This window comes from Scyliorhinus torazame, chromosome 9, assembly GCF_047496885.1.
Source record: "Scyliorhinus torazame isolate Kashiwa2021f chromosome 9, sScyTor2.1, whole genome shotgun sequence".
In the NCBI taxonomy this organism is placed as follows: Eukaryota; Metazoa; Chordata; class Chondrichthyes; order Carcharhiniformes; family Scyliorhinidae; genus Scyliorhinus; species Scyliorhinus torazame.
In genome coordinates, this window is record NC_092715.1 from 129,522,729 (window position 1) to 129,533,663 (window position 10,935).

Below are 10,935 nucleotides of genomic sequence, written 5' to 3' on the forward strand. Positions count from 1 at the left end.
GAATAAGCAATTGGATGTGTATTTCGAGGGGAAAATGTTGCAGGTATATAGGAAAGAGCTGGGCAATGGAACTAGTTGGATAGCTTTTTCAAAAAGACACAGTAATAATAATAATCTTTATTAGTGTCACAAGTGGGCTTGCATTAACACTGCAATGAAGTCACTGTGAAAATCCCCTAGTCGCCACACTCCAGTGCCTGTTCGGGTACACTGAGGGAGAATTCAGAATGTCCAATTCACCTGGAGACCTGAACAGCAACTGTAACAGTAGTTGGGTGCTGACCACACAGTTAGAACGGTTTCATTGAAGTGCCAGTTGTATCTCTGCATCACCAGCTGGTGGCATGGCAAATCAGGTCTATGCTATTGGCAGCATTGAAGTGGGCAACAACATCACTGCCAATGAGGTAGCCAGTTCCACGAGGGCTAATGCCCCAACCAGTGGTATCTTCTGGGTCAGACCATAGGATATCACACATTGGGCCATCATGGGATACTTCCTGTTTCCTGCCTCTTGTTCTGATCTGGTCCAGGGTCTGGATTGATGGAGAGAGGCCACCATGAACATAGAAGATCTTCCCATCCACGACAGCAGAGAGGCTGAGATAGTCAAAGATCTCTGTACAGTACCTCCACACCGTTATCGATCCATATGTGTGCAGGCACTCATCATAGAAACGATAAACCTGAGTAATCTACCTGCTTTCGTGATTCCCTCTGATTATTGTGATTCTGTCTTGATAGCGGACCTTCAGTGTCAATAGCAACAAGAATGTCTCAACACTGTAGAAGCCTCGGTCAACACAATCTCCCATCAACCAAGTAGTTGGTTTCAGGAATACCTCCTCCAACTTTAAAGAGTTTTTTAAGATCATAGAATTGTCCATGGATGCCCCCACACACGGTGACCGGGGAATTTACTTGTTTTTTTTTAAATAAAATATTTTATTGAAAATTTTTGGTCAACCAACACAGTACATTGTGCATCCTTTACACAATATTATAACAACACAAATAACAATGACCTATTTTATAAACAGAAAATGAATAAATAATAAACAACAAAAATGAAAACTAACCCTAATTGGCAACTGCCTTATCACAAGTAACACTCTCCAAAAATATAATTTAACAGTCCAATATATAATTATCTGTAGCAACGACCTATACATATTATACTGTATATATTAACAACCCTGAGAGTCCTTCTGGTTCCTCCTCCACCCCCCCCTCCCCCCCCCATCCCCCCCCCCCCCCCCCCCGATCCTGGGCTGCTGCCGCTGCCTTCTTTTTTCCATTCCATCTATCTTTCTGCGAGGTATTCGACGAACGGTTGCCACCGCCTGGTGAACCCTTGAGCCGACCCCCTTAGAACGAACTTAATCCGCTCTAGCTTTATAAACCCTGCCATGTCATTTATCCAGGTCTCCACCCCCGGGGTCTTGGCTTCTTTCCACATTAGCAATATACTGCGCCGGGCTACTAGGGACGCAAAGGCCAAAACATCGGCCTCTCTCGCCTCCTGCACTCCCGGCTCTTGTGCAACCCCAAATATAGCCAACCCCCAGCTTGGTTCGACCCGGACCCCCACTACTTTTGAAAGCACCTTTGTCACCCCCATCCAAAACCCCTGTAGTGCCGGGCATGACCAAAACATATGGGTATGATTCGCTGGGCTTCTCGAGCACCTCGCACACCTATCCTCCACCCCAAAAAATTTACTGAGCCGTGCTCCAGTCATATGCGCCCTGTGTAATACCTTAAACTGAATCAGGCTTAGCCTGGCACACGAGGACGACGAGTTTACCCTGCTTAGGGCATCTGCCCACAGCCCCTCCTCGATCTCCTCCCCCAGCTCTTCTTCCCATTTCCCTTTTAGTTCATCTACCATAGTCTCCCCTTCGTCCCTCATTTCCCTGTATATATCTGACACCTTACCATCCCCCACCCATGTCTTTGAGATCACTCTGTCCTGCACCTCTTGTGTCGGGAGCTGCGGGAATTCCCTCACCTGTTGCCTCGCAAAAGCCCTCAGTTGCATATACCTGAATGCATTCCCTTGGGGCAACCCATATTTCTCGGTCAGCGCTCCCAGACTCGCAAACTTCCAATCCACAAACAGATCTTTCAGTTGCGTTATTCCTGCTCTTTGCCACATTCCATATCCCCCATCCATTCCCCCCGGGGCAAACCTCTGGTTGTTTCTTATCGGGGACCCCCCCAAGGCTCCAGTCTTTCCCCTATGCCGTCTCCACTGTCCCCAAATCTTCAGTGTAGCCACCACCACTGGGCTTGTGGTGTAGTTCCTCGGTGAGAACGGCAATGGGGCTGTCACCATAGCCTGTAGGCTAGTCCCCCTACAGGACGCCCTCTCTAATCTCTTCCACGCCGCTCCCTCCTCTTCTCCCATCCACTTACTCACCATTGAAATATTAGCGGCCCAATAATACTCACTTAGGCTCGGTAGTGCCAGCCCCCCCCTATCCCTGCTACGCTGTAAGAATCCCTTCCTCACTCTCGGGGTCTTCCCGGCCCACACAAAACCCATGATGCTCTTTTCAATCCTTTTTTAAAAAGCCTTCGTGATCACCACCGGGAGGCACTGAAACACAAAGAGGAATCTCGGGAGGACCACCATCTTAACCGCCTGCACCCTCCCTGCCAGTGACAGGGATACCATATCCCATCTCTTGAAATCCTCCTCCATTTTTTCCACCAACCGCGTTAAATTTAACCTATGCAATGTGCCCCAATTCTTGGCTATCTGGATCCCCAGGTAACGAAAGTCCCTTGTTACCTTCCTCAACGGTAGGTCCTCTATTTCTCTACTCTGCTCCCCTGGATGCACCACAAACAACTCACTTTTCCCCATGTTCAATTTATACCCTGAAAAATCCCCAAACTCCCCAAGTATCTGCATTATTTCTGGCATCCCCTCCGCCGGGTCTGCCACATATAGTAACAAATCGTCCGCATACAAAGATACCCGGTGTTCTTCTCCTCCTCTAAGTACTCCCCTCCACTTCTTGGAACCCCTCAACGCTATCGCCAGGGGCTCAATCGCCAGTGCAAACAATAATGGGGACAGAGGGCATCCCTGCCTTGTCCCTCTATGGAGCCGAAAATATGCAGATCCCCGTCCATTCGTGACCACGCTCGCCATCGGGGCCCTATACAACAGCTGCACCCATCTAACATACCCCTCTCCAAAACCAAATCTCCTCAACACCTCCCACAAATAATCCCACTCCACTCTATCAAATGCTTTCTCTGCATCCATCGCCACTACTATCTCCGTTTCCCCCTCTGGTGGGGGCATCATCATTACCCCTAACAGCCTCCGTGTATTCGTGTTCAGCTGTCTCCCCTTCACAAACCCAGTTTGGTCCTCGTGGACCACCCCCGGGACACATTTCTCTATTCTCATTGCCATTACCTTGGCCAGGATCTTGGCATCTACATTTAGGAGGGAAATAGGTCTATAGGACCCGCATTGTAGCGGTCCTTTTCCTTCTTTAAGAGAAGCGATATCGTTGCTTCAGACATAGTCGGGGGCAGGTGTCCCCTTTCCTTTGCCTCATTAAAGGTCCTCGTCAATACCGGGGCGAGCAAGTCCACATATTTTCTATAGAATTCAACTGGGAATCCATCCGGTCCCGGGGCCTTTCCCGCCTGCATGCTCCTAATTCCTTTCACCACTTCTTCTACCTCGATCTGTGCTCCCAGTCCCACCCTTTCCTGCTCTTCCACCTTGGGAAATTCCAGCCGATCCAAAAAGCCCATCATTCTCTCCCTCCCATCCGGGGGTTGAGCTTCATATAATTTTTTATAAAATGTCTTGAACACTCCATTCACTCTCTCCGCTCCCCGCTCCATCTCTCCTTCCTCATCCCTCACTCCCCCTATTTCCCTCGCTGCTCCCCTTTTCCTCAATTGGTGTGCCAGCAACCTGCTCGCCTTCTCCCCATATTCGTACTGTACACCCTGTGCCTTCCTCCATTGTGCCTCTGCAGTGCCCGTAGTCAGCAAGTCAAATTCTACATGTAGCCTTTGCCTTTCCCTGTACAGTCCCTCCTCCGGTGCTTCCGCATATTGTCTGTCCACCCTCAAAAGTTCTTGCAGCAACCGCTCCCGTTCCTTACTCTCCTGCTTCCCTTTATGTGCCCTTATTGATATCAGCTCCCCTCTAACCACCGCCTTCAGCGCCTCCCAGACCACTCCCACCTGGACCTCCCCATTATCATTGAGTTCCAAGTACTTTTCAATGCACCCCCTCACCTTAGACACACCCCCTCATCTGCCATTAGTCCCATGTCCATTATCCAGGGTGGGCGCCCTCCTGTTTCCTCCCCTATCTCCAAGTCTACCCAGTGTGGAGCGTGATCCGAAATGGCTATAGCCGTATACTCCGTTCCCCTCACCTTCGGGATCAACGCCCTTCCCAGCACAAAAAAGTCTATTCGCGAGTAGACTTTATGGACATAGGAGAAAAACGAGAACTCCTTACTCCTTGGTCTGCTAAATCTCCACGGGTCTACACCTCCCATCTGCTCCATAAAATCTTTAAGTACCTTGGCTGCTGCCGGCCTCCTTCCAGTCCTGGACTTCGACCTATCCAGCCCTGGTTCCAACACCGTATTAAAATCTCCCCCCATTATCAGCTTTCCCATCTCTAGGTCTGGAATGCGTCCTAGCATCCGCCTCATAAAATTGGCATCACCCCAGTTCGGGGCATATACGTTTACCAAAACCACCGTCTCCCCCTGTAGTTTGCCACTCACCATCACGTATCTGCCCCTGTTATCCGCCACTATAGTCTTTGCCTCGAACATTACCCGCTTCCCCACTAATATAGCCACCCCCCTGTTTTTCGCATCTAGCCCCGAATGGAACACCTGCCCCACCCATCCTTTGCGTAGCCTAACCTGGTCTATCAGTTTCAGGTGCGTTTCCTGTAACATAACCACATTTGCCTTAAGTTTCTTAAGGTGTGCGAGTACCCGTGCCCTCTTTATCGGCCCGTTCAGCCCTCTCACGTTCCACGTGATCAGCCGGGTTGGGGGGCTTCCTACCCCCCCCCCCCTTGTCGATTAGCCATCCCCTTTTTCCAGCTCCTCACCCGGTTCCCACGCAGCTGTATCTCCCCCAGGCGGTGCCCCCCCGCCCATCCCCTCCCATACCAGCTCCCCCCTCTCCCCAGCAGCAGCAACCCAGTAATTCCCCCCTCCCCCCCCCCCCCGCTAGATCCCCCGCTAGCGTAATTACTCCCCCCATGTTGCTCCCAGAAGTCAGCAAACTCTGGCCGACCTCGGCTTCCCCCCGTGACCTCGGCTCGCACCGTGCGACGCCCCCTCCTTCCTGCTTCTCTATTCCCGCCATGATTATCATCGCGCGGGAACCAAGCCCGCGCTTCTCCCTTGGCCCCGCCCCCAATGGCCAAGGCCCCATCTCCTCCACCTCCCCTCCTCCCCCCATCACCACCTGTGGAAGAGAGAAAAGTTACCACATCGCAGGATTAGTACATAAAACTCCTCTTTCCCCCCTTTTTAACCCCCCTCTTCGCCCCCCACATTCGCCCCACCACTTTGTTCAAACGTTCTTTTTAATAACCCGCTCATTCCAGTTTTTCTTCCACAATAAAAGTCCACGCTTCATCCGCCGTCTCAAAGTAGTGGTGCCTCCCTCGATATGTGACCCACAGTCTTGCCGGTTGCAGCATTCCAAATTTTATCCTTTTTATGAAGCACCGCCTTGGCCCGATTAAAGCTCGCCCTCCTTCTCGCCACCTCCGCACTCCAGTCTTGATAAACGCGGATCACCGCGTTCTCCCATTTACTGCTCCGAGTTTTCTTTGCCCATCTAAGGACCATTTCTCTATCCTTAAAAAGGAGGAATCTCACCACTATGGCTCTGGGAATTTCTCCTGCTCTCGGTCCTCGCGCCATCACTCGGTATGCTCCCTCCACCTCCAACGGACCCGCTGGGGCCTCCGCTCCCATTAACGAGTGCAGCATCGTGCTCACATATGCCCTGACGTCCGCTCCCTCCGCACCTTCAGGAAGACCAAGAATGTCCTTGCGTTGTTCTCCAGTGCCTCCAACCTTTCCACACATCGTTTCTGATGTGCCTCATGCATCTCCGTCTTCACCACCAGGCCCTGTATGTCGTCCTCATTCTCGGCTGCCTTTTCCTTCACGACCCGAAGCTCCCGCTCCTGGGTCTTTTGTTCCTCCTTTAGCCCTTCGATCGCCTGTAGTATCGGGGCCAACAGCTCTTTCTTCATTTCCTTTTTGAGCTCTTCCACGCAGCATTTCAAGAACTCTTGTTGTTCAGGGCCCCATGTTAAACTGCCACCTTCCGACGCCATCTTGGTTTTTGCTTGCCTTCCTTGCCGCTGTTCTAAAGGATCCACTGCAATCCGGCCACTTTCTCCTCCTTTTTTCATCCGTATCCAGGGGGGATTCCCTTCTGGTTTACCGCACAGTGTTTTTAGCCGTCAAAATTGCCGTTCGGGCTCCTATCAAGAGCCCAAAAGTCCGTTTCACCGGGAGCTGCCGAAACGTGCGACTCAGCTGGTCATCGCCGCACCCGGAAGTCGGGAATTTACTTGTTGTTAAGTAAGTCACTCACCTGATGAAGGAGTCGCGCTCTGAAAGCTAGTGATTTGAAACAAACCTGTTGGACTTTAACCTGGTGTTGTAAGACTTCTTATTGTGGCCACCCCAGTCCAACGCCAGCATCTCCACATCTTAAGTAAGTCAAACATGTTTAATCAATCCATGATTTCTATATGTAAATTTGCATTTTCAGCTAACATTTAACTGGAAATTTATGCTGAAAGCGTAAATAAACATGATGGAAATTGAAATGGAGCACTATACTGGCAAAAGTGTCTAAAGTGCCATAATAGCTATAAGTTCAATAGAAGTAACACTGCCACCAGAATTTCTGCAAAATTCTACCTCAAGTACTTTCCCATATATTATCTCGACAAAACATACACTTAAGAAATACGAGTGAGCATTTTAACTAGTTTTCATTCCGTAATTTCAAATCATTTAGTTATATATATTTTTTTATTGTTCAATTGAAGTGCCTTGTGTGACAGCACTAAAATTACTTCAGTTATGCGGCAGGCCCATTAGAATGTTCAAAGCAATCAGTGAAATGGACATGTACTTTAAAAGCTTTGTGTATTTTGTTGAGCATATAATATAAAGATCAAGCAAATTTATCTGTCATCTGCAATGTTATTTGAGCTAACATTTTGTGGCTTTGCGACTTCCAGAAAACTAATTTAGATTTGAAATATTTTCTGTTGCGCAATGTCAGGCACATTATCAGTTGATCCCGGGAACTTGTTTGACAAGAAATTATAATGAACAACTTAATATTCATAATACAGTCCCAAGTATATTAACATTTTGACATCTAAAATCTACATCTAATTTCAATTACACTTATTTCCCATTAGCCTTCACGACTTAGTCATAAGTTATTTTGCTATGACAGTGCTTCTCAGGTAAAACACATCTTACAGTAAGTAACAAGTATTAGTTTGAGAAAGTTTTCCATATTTCTCGGTAAGATTTGGCTGCAACAGGGCAAATTGCTTGACATTATTTGAATCCTCTGAGGAAAGTTGTACATAAATTTATAAGTAAATTACTGTTAAGAGCATCCATTATCTGACGTGAAGTACGATGCGATAGTTTTAAGAGATTAGTAACTGCACTCAAACGGAATTCGAATTAAATACTTAAAATAGCTGAAAATAATTGTTTTTTAAATTGACATGAGGTTCTCAAGAACAAGTTATGAATTAATTAATAGTTAATTTAACTATTCGTAACACATATTGTGTGCTGCAGTTGGCTCATGAAACAAACCACTGGTTCACAACGGCAAGGTGACTAATGGGGGTGGTTTTTGAACCCCCGTGAGCCTTGCACAGGATTGGTGACATGGCCGCAAAATCAGGAGTGAATTGGAAAACGCGGAGATCACAATTTGATTTTCACCCCGCCTCTCCAGCGGAGTAACATGACAGATGCTCCGGGAGCCCTGAAATCTTGTTTTAATAAATGGATAAATTAGCCAGTGTTCACTCCGGGACTTGCTCCCTCATTGAATGGGGTATGGGAAGTGAGCCTCCGGTCACCATCAGCTTCTTGATGCTAGTGCCAGAGGGTAACTCGGGGCTGGGAGGAGGGTGAGGTGCAGTCTTGCCATCTCGGGGGAGGGGTCTCTCGCATGCCTTAATCTCCCTTCACGTCAGAGCGGCTTTTGGTTTAAAGGGTCCTGGTAGTTGGCATTCAGCCCCGTTCCCGTATCCTCCTTGCTGGACTTGTGTCAATATCATTGCTGAGAGAGTGCCCTTCCAGAGTGGGAACTGGAAAGTGGTTAGGAGGAGGTGATTACAGAGGACCAGCACTGTTGGCAACTGTGAGGTTATTGGGTGGGATCCCATGACGAGCCAAGCTGCAACGGCAGAGTGGGGTACTCGGGAAAGGGGTGCTCAGCTGCCTCAGGATATCTGAAGACCCTCTCAATGGGGGGAGAATGACTGCTGTGAGACTTGAACCCTCACACTCAGGAAGCAGTGTGAGGACAAAGGAAATAAGCTGAAAGGAAGGTCAAGCCCATTGCTTATGGATGTTTGACTGTCAGGGATGAAGGCTACAACGGATGGATGGATCATTTAGTCTGCAGCCCTTGTGAGCTGGGGCAATGAGGGTGCCATGTTAATTTCAGTCTTCACACAAATCAGGTGTGCCTTGCCTGCCACAAGAGGAAGCCAGTTATCATCTCCCTGATACTTTCTTGATGGGTCCATTGTGCCAATTAGGTCAGCACAGCAATCATGAGTGTGCCACTGATTGGAGCCACTTAACCATTTGGAAGAGTTGGCCCCAGGCATTGCACTGCAAGCTCATTCTAACATCGGCATTCGAGAGATCACACTAACGTGAACCTCAATGCAAGGCGTTATGGTGAAGTCTCTCAACACTCACCCCATTCAAGGTCATGACAGGGCGAATTGTTGAGTTCCCCATGCGCTTCATGCAGATGTTTGCTCATTTCCCGGCGACCATCCACGATAGCTACATCTTGGGGTGCTCGCTGATCCCAACCGTCTTTGAGGGAGCAGCATCTGGAGGGATGTATCTTTGGGAACAGGGGTTCTCCCTCAGGAGGTGGCTGCCGATGCCAGTGCAGAGGCTACAAACGCCCGCTGAGACTCGCTATAATGACGATCATACATCAGTGTGCGTGCTGGTCGAGCAGGCGATTGGCCTGCTCAAGATGCAGTTCCAGTGCCTGGACCAGTTGGGGAGAGCCCTCCAATAGAGGGTGTCCTGATTCCTTATGGTCTGTTGCACTCTCAACAACTTAGCATTGCAGCAGGGGACCAGGAGGAGATGGAGGAGCACCACACCTTCTTGGATGAGGAGGACGTCGAGGAGGACGGTGAGGTTAAGAAATGGAGAAAGGACCTCGGGTGATGGCCAAGTAGGCATGCGGCAAAGGCTAGGGACACTTTCATAGCATCTTGATTTGGGCACAACCAGGACTAGAGAGGGAAGAGCTCTCCCATAATGGGGGGCGAGGGGGGGGGGGTGGGGTCATGCTAGCAGCAGCACGATCATACTGCATTACCAGTGTGGGAGTTGGGAGAGACATGGCGCTGCCTTTCTCACACTCCACAGGAATGAAGTGCCAAGTGTGCGCGGGGGGTTCATGGAGCATTGCGCCAAGAAATGGCAGGGTGGAGGATCTGGTGGTGAACAAAGTGCTGTTTAATATCTCCACTAGTGCCTAGGTTCACCCATGCCCACTAGGTGCTTCTAGTTTTTTACTCTTCCTCACCCTCCCACTCGGTCTAGGTGTTTCCCCAGGATCCACAGCTGAGGTTAAGGTGCCTGTTGCCTGAGATGACCCTGATGAGTGTCTGCTAGGGGGCTTGGACTTTGAAGGTCCCAGCCTGCTTTCGGGCTGCATTGATGTTGCAGTGCTCCCTTCCTCAGTGTGCAGGGCTGGGAGTGTGCCGCTCACAAGGAGAGGGTGTCAGATGGGCTGGACACCCCTGGGTCTCCTTGGTGGAAGGAACTGGGCTGCACTCCTGCCGATTCTTTTCCCTTTGTGCGCATTGGTGCCCATGGCCTCCTTCACTAGCAAGAGAGGTAACAGGAGTGAGATCTAGAACCCCCGCCGTCCTCTGGCGCTGACACCTGTGGATGCCCGCTAGTGCCTGCACCATGCAGTTAACCCCTGCACTATGGAGCTCATGTCCTCAGCCATGGAGACTGTGAGATGAATCATGGAGCGACCATCCACCACCTTGGAGTACACGTCCTGCTAAAGGTCTCCACTGCAGGCATCACATTTGCAGTGTTGGCCTCAGTGCGCTGGTGTGACAGCATCATCTCCTTGGGCAGAAGCCGATGAGACTCCTCCAGACAGCCTTTCAGTCCAAAGAGGGATGCTGCAACCCCTTCCTGATGCTCACAATTCTGCCTTTGCAGTTCCAGTAGTTCTGGGATGACCGGACCCAGGGACATGTCATTGACCTGTGGCTCAGCTGAGTCCTGGGCTTCCGCATCCCTCTGAGTGCCAGTTCCTTGGCATGTACCTGGTTCCACCTGCTTTGCATTATCTGGCATGAAGTGCTCGCCAGTAAGTGACTGAGAGGCCTGCCTACTACCTAATCCCACCGAGGTGGGAGCAATTGTGTTGTGGAGGGTGCGGGTGACAGATGTGACATCTTGTCTTTACTCGTTTCTGAACCCTGGGAGCTGCTTGGGTCTGTGGTGCCCAGAGGGTGCAAGGATGGCCCAGGCTTGTTGACTGATTGCCCAGCAAGGGAAGGGCGAAGGCATTAATCCATCACGGGGGATAACAGATGGGAGAAAAGTTATTCACGTGAGGTTTGAA

At 49.8% G+C, this 10,935-nt stretch overlaps 1 pseudogene; it reads right to left on the bottom strand.

Moving 5' to 3' along the window:
• Window positions 1-222: 222 nt before the first annotated feature.
• Window positions 223-10,664, bottom strand: LOC140429933 (serine/threonine-protein phosphatase 4 catalytic subunit-like; annotated as a pseudogene).
• Between the last annotated feature and the right edge of the window lie 271 nt (window positions 10,665-10,935).